Below are 10,448 nucleotides of genomic sequence, written 5' to 3' on the forward strand. Positions count from 1 at the left end.
GAGCCCGGCCTTCGCGGGCTCGGGCCGCCCAGCAGAGCCCCAGCCGCCTCCTGGCCTCCGAGCCTCCCCAAGCCCCACGTACCCCACCGCCAGATCCACAGATCACCTCCATGAGGAGCGAGGTGTGCGTGTGTCTGTGCGTGTTCACGCGCACTCACGTGTGTGAGAGGGACGCTTCAGCCCCAGACTCTTCCTGGGCCCGCTACACTTACCCTTGGGGGAAGATGGGGTGCGGTGGAGCACGGTGAATTTCACTCCCACTTGTAGCCTCCCCGCCTGCTCTTAGGACTGTTAGACACCGTGAATTGACCACACACTCCCCTATTCCTAGCTGGACACTCTTTCCTCTCACCGGCTCTATTACCAACCCCCCTCCCCTTTCCCTAATCTGGATTCTTTCCCATTTTCTTCTTAAATAGCTGTGAAAGTTGCTAATCCCTTCCTACACAAAACCGTATCGAACACGAAGCTGCCCTGTTAAGACAATCACTGCCTTTCTTCGACCACATCCCCACTGTCCGAAAATCGAGCTTCCGAATTGCCTTCATCACCCACGCAGCGCTGGCACCAAGCAGTTCTTAGGTGGCTCAAGGCGGCTCTTCCGTCTTTAGCAAAAAGAGTCTTTCGCCAGTTTCCAGATAGGTGAGAATGCTCTTGTTAAGGTCTTGGGTGAAATCAGGAACACAAAGTGTTTTCAAAATTAATTTGAATATGCGTTCAATGAAGTTTTAGAAGAACGCCCATGCAGACAGGTACTGATGCAAAAATTGTAATATGGAATGCATCATAAACAAGATGAAATGCTGTTGATGGACTGATCAAAGGCACGGAGTAGATATAATAAAACAGTACATAGGACAGTGCCCATGGTCAAGAGGTGGGGTGTACAGGTGTTCACGGTAACATTCCTTCAACTTTTCCTGTTTAAAATTTTTCATAATAAAATGTTAAGAGAAAAGCCCCTCATTTAAGGTAAACTATAAGATGTTACCTTATAGGTAAGAAATTGATAAATTAGTCATTTATTATCCCTTCCCCCTTTACAAAATAAATTACCATAAATGGTCTTCATTAATATTAGGTCCTTCATCCATATTAAAATCAATACTTTCCATTACTGAGGACTTGCCAGGGATCAGATTTGTGCACAGTAGAGTTTTATATCAACAACATTTTAAGAAATTTAGGACATTTCTTCCTATATCTTCCTTTCTCTGTTCTCAAAGTTTAATCTTCTCTATCTTCAAAACAGTTTGTTATTATAAAACAGATTCAGTTTTTAAATGTTTATTGCTATTATTTTGAAACTTTTCCACAACAACACAGGTTTGGGAGGTTGGTTCCAAATGCCTGCACATGTCAATTTCTCATCCTTTGGGGAAGATGTTACAGGACCTTGCCATTTTTAATATGCAAAGCTTTGGTTTTAAATATCTGTACTTAGATAAGTGCTCAAACATTTGAATCATTAAGCTTTCACTTCTGTATTTTATTATCTACTCATTCCTTTATTGATTTACTGGCTAGATGCAAGAGGTGGCCCTGTACCATCCCAAAGGAAATTGCAAGGCTCTAGGAGAAAGTGTGAGGCTCCCTCATGTGAAAAGAAGGTGGCACAGGCTTTGTTGGCAATCAGCCCACCAGCCGTGCCTCAGAGACTCCCTCAGGGTTTTCCTGTGTTTGGAATATATATTCTTCAACTCAATGCCTAGTATAAATGCCCCTATCAACCTTAAAACAGTATGCTCAGAAATGTCATTTTTGGCTTTTTTTTGTTAAAGCTGTCTTGTAACAAGATTTGTCCATTGTAACCTTTCATACAAGTATATTCCTTTGACCAAAATAAAGAAGGAAAGAAAAGAAACCTAGCACCAAAAAAAAAAAGGACCTTAATTTTATCTACAAATACTTGGAGACACTTCAAAGCTGCCAAATAGTCTTAAATCTCAAACCAGCATCAGCTCTCTACTGCTTGACAATTGTTCACCCCCTCCCCACAGTCACTGAAACTCAGCACACTTCCCTCGTACCATTAGTGTCAAACTCCCTGAGGTTCTGCCACTGTACAGTGCACGACTCAGCGTTTGCAATTTATACGTGTGACATCACATCCTCTATTACATAACTTTAGCTACAAAGCCTAATATCTAAGTTTGTTTTGGAAAAAATCCTCCCTTCTCTTGATTTCAGCTTTTACGCAGCCACCCCTTAGTTCCATGATCTTAATCCCATTTCTTTAAACAGCTCACAATGAGGGGGGGGGGGATTGAAAAGGCATGATTTTTTTTTAAGCCAGAAAAATCACAAGCCAAAAATTTTAACAGGTTTTGAAATGTATGAAATACCTCTCCTTCTATCTTTATTTACTGACAAATAAAGACCACTAGATCACTAGGTATCCTAACATTCTGTTGTATGTAATAATCATATATATATAATATACTATATATATTATATTATATATATATAATAATTATATATAATATATTTAGTAAGCATTTGGTCATAATTACCTTCATTAGTGAACCTAACCATGCTGGCTTATTTTTTTCTCTCTAAAAAGCTAGGCTCCTCTTTCACACCCCCCAGAATGCCTCTTACCAGCTGTTGGAAAGAGTTGAGAAAGAGAGAGTCAGAGAGAGGAAGGAGGGGGTTGTTGGAAGAAGACATGAATAGGGGAATAATATAAGATAGAACTTCTTCTTTGTTTATTGCAAAACACACATGTTACAGTTTATAAACATTGCAAGCAAATAAGAAATTGTGGACCAGAAGAAAGATCCAAAACATATCAGGGTTTTTATTAATATCCAACATAGTCCAAACACAATTTTCTAGACTACTTAGAATATGTCTATTAGCTTTGGTTATTCATTAATTTCTCCTATTTGTTTACCTAGCTATTTATTCATCCGTTCACCTTAATTTCATTTGTAGTCATTTGAAATAGAAAACACACAACCTAATATATTTCTATGGCCAGATTTTGAGATGACAGAGCACCGAACAGCACATGCATCACAATTAGGATGCCATATTATTAGAAGCAAATCAGATTTCACTGTGCCTACACTGATGTTCTAAATTTAGAAATAATATACAGTAGTTGAAAAGGGGAGGAGGAGCCTACGACAGTATATATTAGTAAAAACAAAGATATTTTCATTTTCTCCTCTTTTCCTCTTTTTCTTGGTTTCGTACAGGGAATTTATCACCTTTAAATAGCTGTGCTAATCTTACATAAATAACCGCATAGCTGTGTGCTCATTAGGATTATGCATGCAGACTGTTTCTCTGATATTATGTGCAATAACAACAGAGAAGTGAAACAATGCATCAGGTCAGGTGCAGGGAACATGAGTCTCTGTTGAACTTGATAAAAAATCTCATTTAGAATTTCTCATTAGGACTTCACAGGAGCAGTTAGCTTTTCAGTAGTTAGTACTTTATTTTTAGCAGCATTTTAACAGCTGTCAGTAACAACTAAGACAACATTTTGATCAACACTATATATTTTTTTTTAAATTCTAACAAAGATGATTGCAAAGCAGCAGAATGCTTCAGGATTTAAACGTTTAGCTATGAGAACAACAACCACAAAAGATATTTTCTTATGACAGAAAATGTTAATAAGACATCAAGGGCAGGACATAGGGTATCCACATAAAATGAGGCCAAGTGAATTTTTACACTTTCATTCTCTGATGCCTATGTACAAATAATACAGATTTGATTCTTAAAAGGGGTGTTCAATGTCAAAAATAGAAATGTCAGAATAAGGGAAAGTGCACTCTATCTTCTCGTATATATTTGCAAGTAGGTCAAGAATAGCCGTGTGGGTACCTGAAATGAATAAAATCTTCCCCTAACACAAGAGTGTATAAAGGGAGGTTATCGCATGTCAGATACATGACACTGGAAACAGCAGACAGGAAAATGTAAGAAGCTTCGTGACAGATGTCATCTTTATTCCTAAAGATAGAGGTAAATTTGCTGTGGATAATACATTACAAAGCAAACTAAAACTAAATCTCTGCAAGTGTCAAATTTCCCTTTCACCTCAAATTGAGTGATTTCTGTCTCACGGAAAGGACGGGTAATGGAATATTATTAAAGCAGCATACTGAATCATCTTATTCAGAGGTCATCTGTGCATTTCGAGGCCCTAATCCAAGTTTTGAGTTTGTCCCAAGTAAGGCAGCTGAGTATTTCCCACTTATCTAGCGGCACAGTAGGGACTTTAGGCATTCTTATATCAAATGGTATTTTTATTTATTGCATTTGTTCTTTTTAATCTTGGGGTGGAGCACTGACTATTAACTCTTTCAAGGTAAATCATTTTTGCTAGAAATTTTGCCAACAGATCTTCAACTTTATTAAAAATTTGGGTTAGACATCCTTTACTCTTCCCAGGCACCCGCCCCCGCAGATGGAAATCTCTAGGTGTTGCTCACTTAACAGAGCGCACTAGATAGTTTTCTAGTGCATACACTTTGACATTAAATGCCCATGTATAAAAATGAAGCATGATAAACACTTTCTATATGGGACTTATAGGCCACATCCATTATTAATGTTTAAACCACAATCTATTTTCAAGAGCTTAGTGCTAATTATAGCTAACTTTAATATTTTATCAAAAAAGTAGACGTTTCCATTTAAACGAGCTCATTACTTTAAAAAAAAAGAAAGAAAGAAAGAAAGAAAAAGCTTTTTAATGGCTGTCACCATGAGTATGGTGGAACCATATCCTCAAAGAGGCTGGGTGAATGCCCAGGGCTACACTACAGTGACAGCAGAAATCACTTGCTTGTAAAGGACCAAATTAGCACTTAGAGTTGATGTTTTCTTCTAACACATTTATAATGTAACTTTTTGTTTTGCTTTAATACAAAAGCATTTTTTACAATAATTTTATATCACAAAGAAGAAAAACCCAAGCAAATTTTTTTATAATGACATCACTTTCACCTATACAACTACCACATTCATTTATAAGTTATATTTCTTTCATTTCCAGTTTGAGTATGTTAGTGGAAACTTTGTTTGAAAATATAACTAGTTTTTTTAAGCTACTTTTATAAAAATTACTATCAATAAAAACTGTCAATTAACAAAATGCAGTATCTTATGTTCCTATCTTTTGATCCACTCTGTTATATACATGACAAGTGGGTATAGACTTCTAGAACATGGCCATTAGCATATTAGCATGATATTGACTTAGTAGCAAAATAAAGATTATTAACCACAGCAAGTACACTCACTAAGAAAGTCAAGTAAACACTAATTCCTGTGGATAATTCAAAACGCTTAAGGTGTAAGAGCCCTAAGACTTAATCTCCTTAAATGAAAGCCCAAGCAGAAACTTCCAGCTCTTTTCATAGCACCAGTAAATCAATCAGAAAAGTAGAGTCAACTTGTGTGGTTTAGAATCCTGGCTCTATCACCTACTAACTCTGTGACCCAAGGGAAATTACTTAGCCTTGCTAAATTAGGTTTTCTTGTTTGTCAAAAAAACATTATTACACAACAGGATATGTACTTAAAGGTACTTTACCTAGTAAGTGCTCTCAAAAAAATGTTAGATATCTACCTCCAGAGATTTGTAGTAGAAAATCAAGAGGGATTCTTTTGGGGTTTGATGATTTAGATTCTAACTGAAAGGGCTTTTGAGATGCCTCAGAATAAGAGTTTCTCTTGAGGTCCTCAAAGCATTTAATGTTTTAAGATTTCTCTTCCCAAGAACAGTGATTCTCAAATTTAGCACGCATCAAACTCACCTGGAAAGCTTGTGCAAAGAGACAGCTAGACCCCACTCTCAGAGCTTCCCTGTCAGCCAGTCTGGGTGGGGTTTGGCAAAGGAGTTATTTCTCAGAGGATTCCAAGTTGAAGTCTCCTTGATGCTACCGCCCTTATTCTTTTGAGAACCAATGCCCCAGAATAAAGTAACTGCAGTAATGGCCTCCCGGTGGCTCATTTTGTAAAATTTAAGTCACTGTTTGCAGCTGCTGTTGGGGTGAAGAAGGGGGTATGACTGAGAGGCAGGACATAGGGTCAGAAGGAAGTGTCAGGTGGTGATAAAAAAGGGAGGGGTCTTCACGATCACAGAATCATGGGTACACTTTGACTGACTAGTTGAGGGCAAGGATTTCCTCTGTTTCAATACACAGCCCTCAGACCGTATGTTGACTTTTTCATGATCCTTTGATTCTTCCCAGAATCTGTGTTTACCTCTTTCAGGTGCTTAAAGTAACTACTAGCTTATTATTGTTTTATTTTAAATCAGTAATAAACTGGTTGTTTGGAAAAGCTAAGAACTGATAAGAGACATTGCTTCATTCACCTCTGCACAATTTACAGTGATCACATCCACACTGTTTTCATCCCTCTGTTCTAAGGGTATCATGAAGACAGCCTCATTCACCTTGAATTAGATTTTTTTTAAAGATTTATTTATTTATTCATACAGAACTGGGGTACAGGCCAAAGATGCAGAGGTGAGAAGATTCACCAGAGACAGAGTGGGGAGCAGAACAGGCATATCGATGAAGTACAGTGTTGAGGAGAGCAGCTGGCAGATCAGGAGGGGTCTGCCGCATCATGTGGGTCACCTCCAGTGAACTCATGCTGAAGTGGCTTTAGCTTCTTAGTGCTGTGCTTTAACCTGCTGTGCCACCAGGGAGGGCCCCACCTTGAGTTAGATTTTAACTATGTTCTCCACCCTACCCCCACCAACACTGCCCCTCAGCTTTCATTCAATGAAAAGGCAATATTTGTTCAACTGGCCATGATTATACCAGGACTGTACTGATTATTCCTTGTTTTTAACCAATCATTTTGTGAGGAGATTTCCAATATTTTTCTTGGAAACCCAAGTCTCCTATTTACTTCTATAATATTTTTTCCCCTTTACTAGCATATGATGTAGTCATTGCAAGATTTTACTTAAGAAGCTGAAAACTGAAATTTACTCAAGGTAGATGAAATTCTTCTATTTATAAAGATGGAGCTGAAGACCAACTGAGGAAAACCAATAGAAACAAAATAAAGTCATTCCCAAGGTTACCTTAAACTTGACCTGGGATAAGAGAAAAAGTAATATAAACTACTTAGAAAGAGACGTGGTATTACACTTAGCAGTGGATTTGGGTTAGATCATGTGATGTCACCCATGAATTGCAGAAACAGTTTAGAAAGAAGTTTTTGGAAATAAGACAGACATGAAAAATTGGCATGGTGGCATGATGCTAAGTGAATCATAGCAAGTCATGTAGCTTGTTGAGTTCATTTTGTTTTTGCTACTGTGAAATTCACTTAGAGTTTTTGACTGCTGCTTTTTAATATTGTCATATTAATATTTAATTATAATATTATGAAGCATAACATATTTCATTAGTTTATAAATGCTTCATAAAACATTTCCAGCATAACAAAAAATAATCACAGGTTCCAATGTAGTCACACCCTCATGTTCCATGGTGGGAACATGTTGTCTTATTTGCTGTGGAAACTTGCACGGAAGTGAGGCTTTCCCGCTTCTTGATAGGGGTCTGCTGGAGAGGGAGGGAGAGCTATAGGAGGTAGAATGTTCATCACCTTGTGTGTTCACGCCCATTGTTATAAGCCCTGAGGATAGTGTCCCTGACCCCTGGTCTCCCAGGAGTTAGCCTTTAATATATCCACACAACACTCAAAAGGAGCCTGGTAGATCATCCCAGCTCATGGGTTCAGTTGAGGGTAGGGATTAAAAAGTTTTCCATGAGATCCTCAGGAATGAAGATGACTTCAGGGCAATGAGAACTGCCAACCCGGGAGCTACAGATTCTTGGAACTGAGCAAGTCATTTCAGTGCTACGGTTTATTGGGGCACTTTCTGATCTTCTTAACCCATTTAATTCTAACCCCCTTTTACTCGATGAATTGCAGGATTCATCAGTCATTGCACAAAACAGTCATTGCACAATGATCTTTGGTCATTAGCATAACTATTCTGATTGGTTGGCCATTGCTCAGTCCAAACTGGACAGGTGTCTTAGACTGTGCAGGCTCCTGTAACAAATTACCAGACACTGGGTGATTTATAAATGGCAGAAATTTATGTCTCACTGTTCTAGAGGCTGGGAATTCAAATCAGGGTGCCAGTATGGCCAAGCGAGGATCCTGATGGCTGACTTATTCTATTTTCAGATGCTGGAAGGGACTAGGGAGCTCTTTGGGCTCTCTTGAACAAGGGCACGATCTCCTTCGGGAGGGCTCCATCCTCATGACTGAATCACCCAGAAGACACATGTCCCAAAACCATCATTCAAGGGATTATACTTTCAATATAAAATTAGGGAGGGGAAGACAAGTCTTCAGACTTACATAGCAGGGTTCAGTATTCAGAGATTTCAACCACTACTTCTCACACTTTACTTGTCAATAAATTGGCCTTTAGCCTAGAAATAATCTTCAGGTATTTTGTACATATGGATGTACTGGTAAGGTACAAATAAAATTCCTATACAAAGACACCTACAAAGTACTGTGGTTCAAATAAGGTAGACTTTTAATTCTATCTCATGTCAAATCGAGTTCAATAAGCATGGCCCAGGATGGATGGGAGCTCTGTGGCATGAGGACTCCAGAAACCCAGGTCCCCGGTGACTCCAGGCAATTTCCTGGAGGGTGGAGGGTGTGTCACCACCAGAATGTCTATGGCTTTCCTGTCACATCCACAGAAACCTTGACCAAGTCATTTGCATATATCACTTTTGCTTCCGTTCCATTAACCAGAACAATCTTCGATAAAGGTTGAGGGGCCAAGGGCCCTGGTAACCCTAGAGTTCTACTGGTAGTAAAGTGAAAAGGGGAGAATACGTATGGCGGACACTTAACAGTTATTGGCAGTGAGCAAAGATCCACTGAGCAAAGAAGAAGCTGGAATCTATATGCTGGGTTAGTGATATTTTTTAAAGTGAGAAGCAACATATCTGAGACAAACTCTCAAAATAACCATCAGAATACAATTCTAATTATGTGTGCTAAATCAGTAGAGTTTGATGCAAATGATATTATTGGCTAGAAAGCCAAGACAGCCGGACACATGCCAGTGGGTTGGCATATGGCCATCTGCATGGACCTTCATGCAGGAGAAGGGGCAGGAAGTTACTATCTCTTTAGTGCACACCTGCTGAACCAAAGCACAAGGTCAAGGGCAGGACTGATGTTCACCTGGTCACTATTAAGACACACAGACTCCTGTGTCCCTGGTGACACTCATGCCCGATTGGTCAGCATGCAGGTCGCTAAGCATGACCCATATGCTACACTGGGGGCTACTTAAGGTCACTTAGATCATGAAAGACCAGGGAGGATTGTGAAGAGCAGTAATGGCAGTTTCTTTTCCTATCTGTAAGAAATCTTTGAGATAGATTGGGAGGGTCTGCAGAAAGCATGCATTTTGCCACTTTTGATTCCTCTGCTATTTGAATTTACTGATGTTCCTGGAATTTTGATGTCTATCCATGCATTCCTGATGCCACATCTGGATTACAACAGATTGAGATGACAGATTACAACATGTTGAGACAGAATACAAAGGATGTTGTGAACTTCCTACTCTGGAGGAATTTAGAAGTAGGATTTCCTCTGATCTGAAAGGCAAAGGTCCATCTATAAGCAGGTATCTATCAGTCTGTTTAGCCTTTTAAATAATTACTTTGCAAAGAGGAAATGAGATCAGGAAGAAAGGCCCAGTAGAGCCTGATGAATCAGTGGGTGACAAAATACAGTGGAACTTTGACATTAGCTTTTTACATTTTCTTTTGAGAATTTGCCTCTATGTCATAAACCAGGTAAGACAAAAAAGAGGAAACCAGCAAAATTTGCAGTAAAGTATAAAGGCTAAAAGTACAGTCTCAGAGGGTCGACTGAGTTTGGGTTTGGGTTCCAGTTCTGCCTTGAGCAGTTGGTGACTTTGGGTAAATCACTCTAACGGTGGGCCTCGTTTTGACATCTAGAAAAGGAGCTGATACAATTTAGCTCATAGAATTGTCACGAGGACTAACAACTTATATAACATGTAAGGCACAGGAAACAACATAAGCGTGAAATAGAGTATGTTTACATAGCATTAATCCTAAGCCATTTGCTTCTCCCCATCCCTCCCCACATCTTTCTTACACTTAACATATGACCATATTGGTTCACTTTTCCCCTTTGGGGGCATTTTCTTTATTGGGTAATTTGATATTCGGAGTTGTCCACCTGACTTCTTTCCTGTAACTTCAAGCTCATCTTCCTCTACCATTTCTAATCATCTGTTACTAAACATGCTACTCTCATGCCAGTTCTACCTCGCACATTGTCACCTAGGACTCCATGACATAAACTTGACCTCAACCTTCGGTTAGTATTTCTAGGGTCTTTTTTTTTTTTTTTTGCTACTTGCAGAAGTAAATTCC

The sequence above is a fragment of the Condylura cristata genome, unplaced genomic scaffold (genome assembly GCF_000260355.1).
Source record: "Condylura cristata isolate star-nosed mole 26May11 unplaced genomic scaffold, ConCri1.0 scaffold00018, whole genome shotgun sequence".
Taxonomy (NCBI): domain Eukaryota; kingdom Metazoa; phylum Chordata; class Mammalia; order Eulipotyphla; family Talpidae; genus Condylura; species Condylura cristata.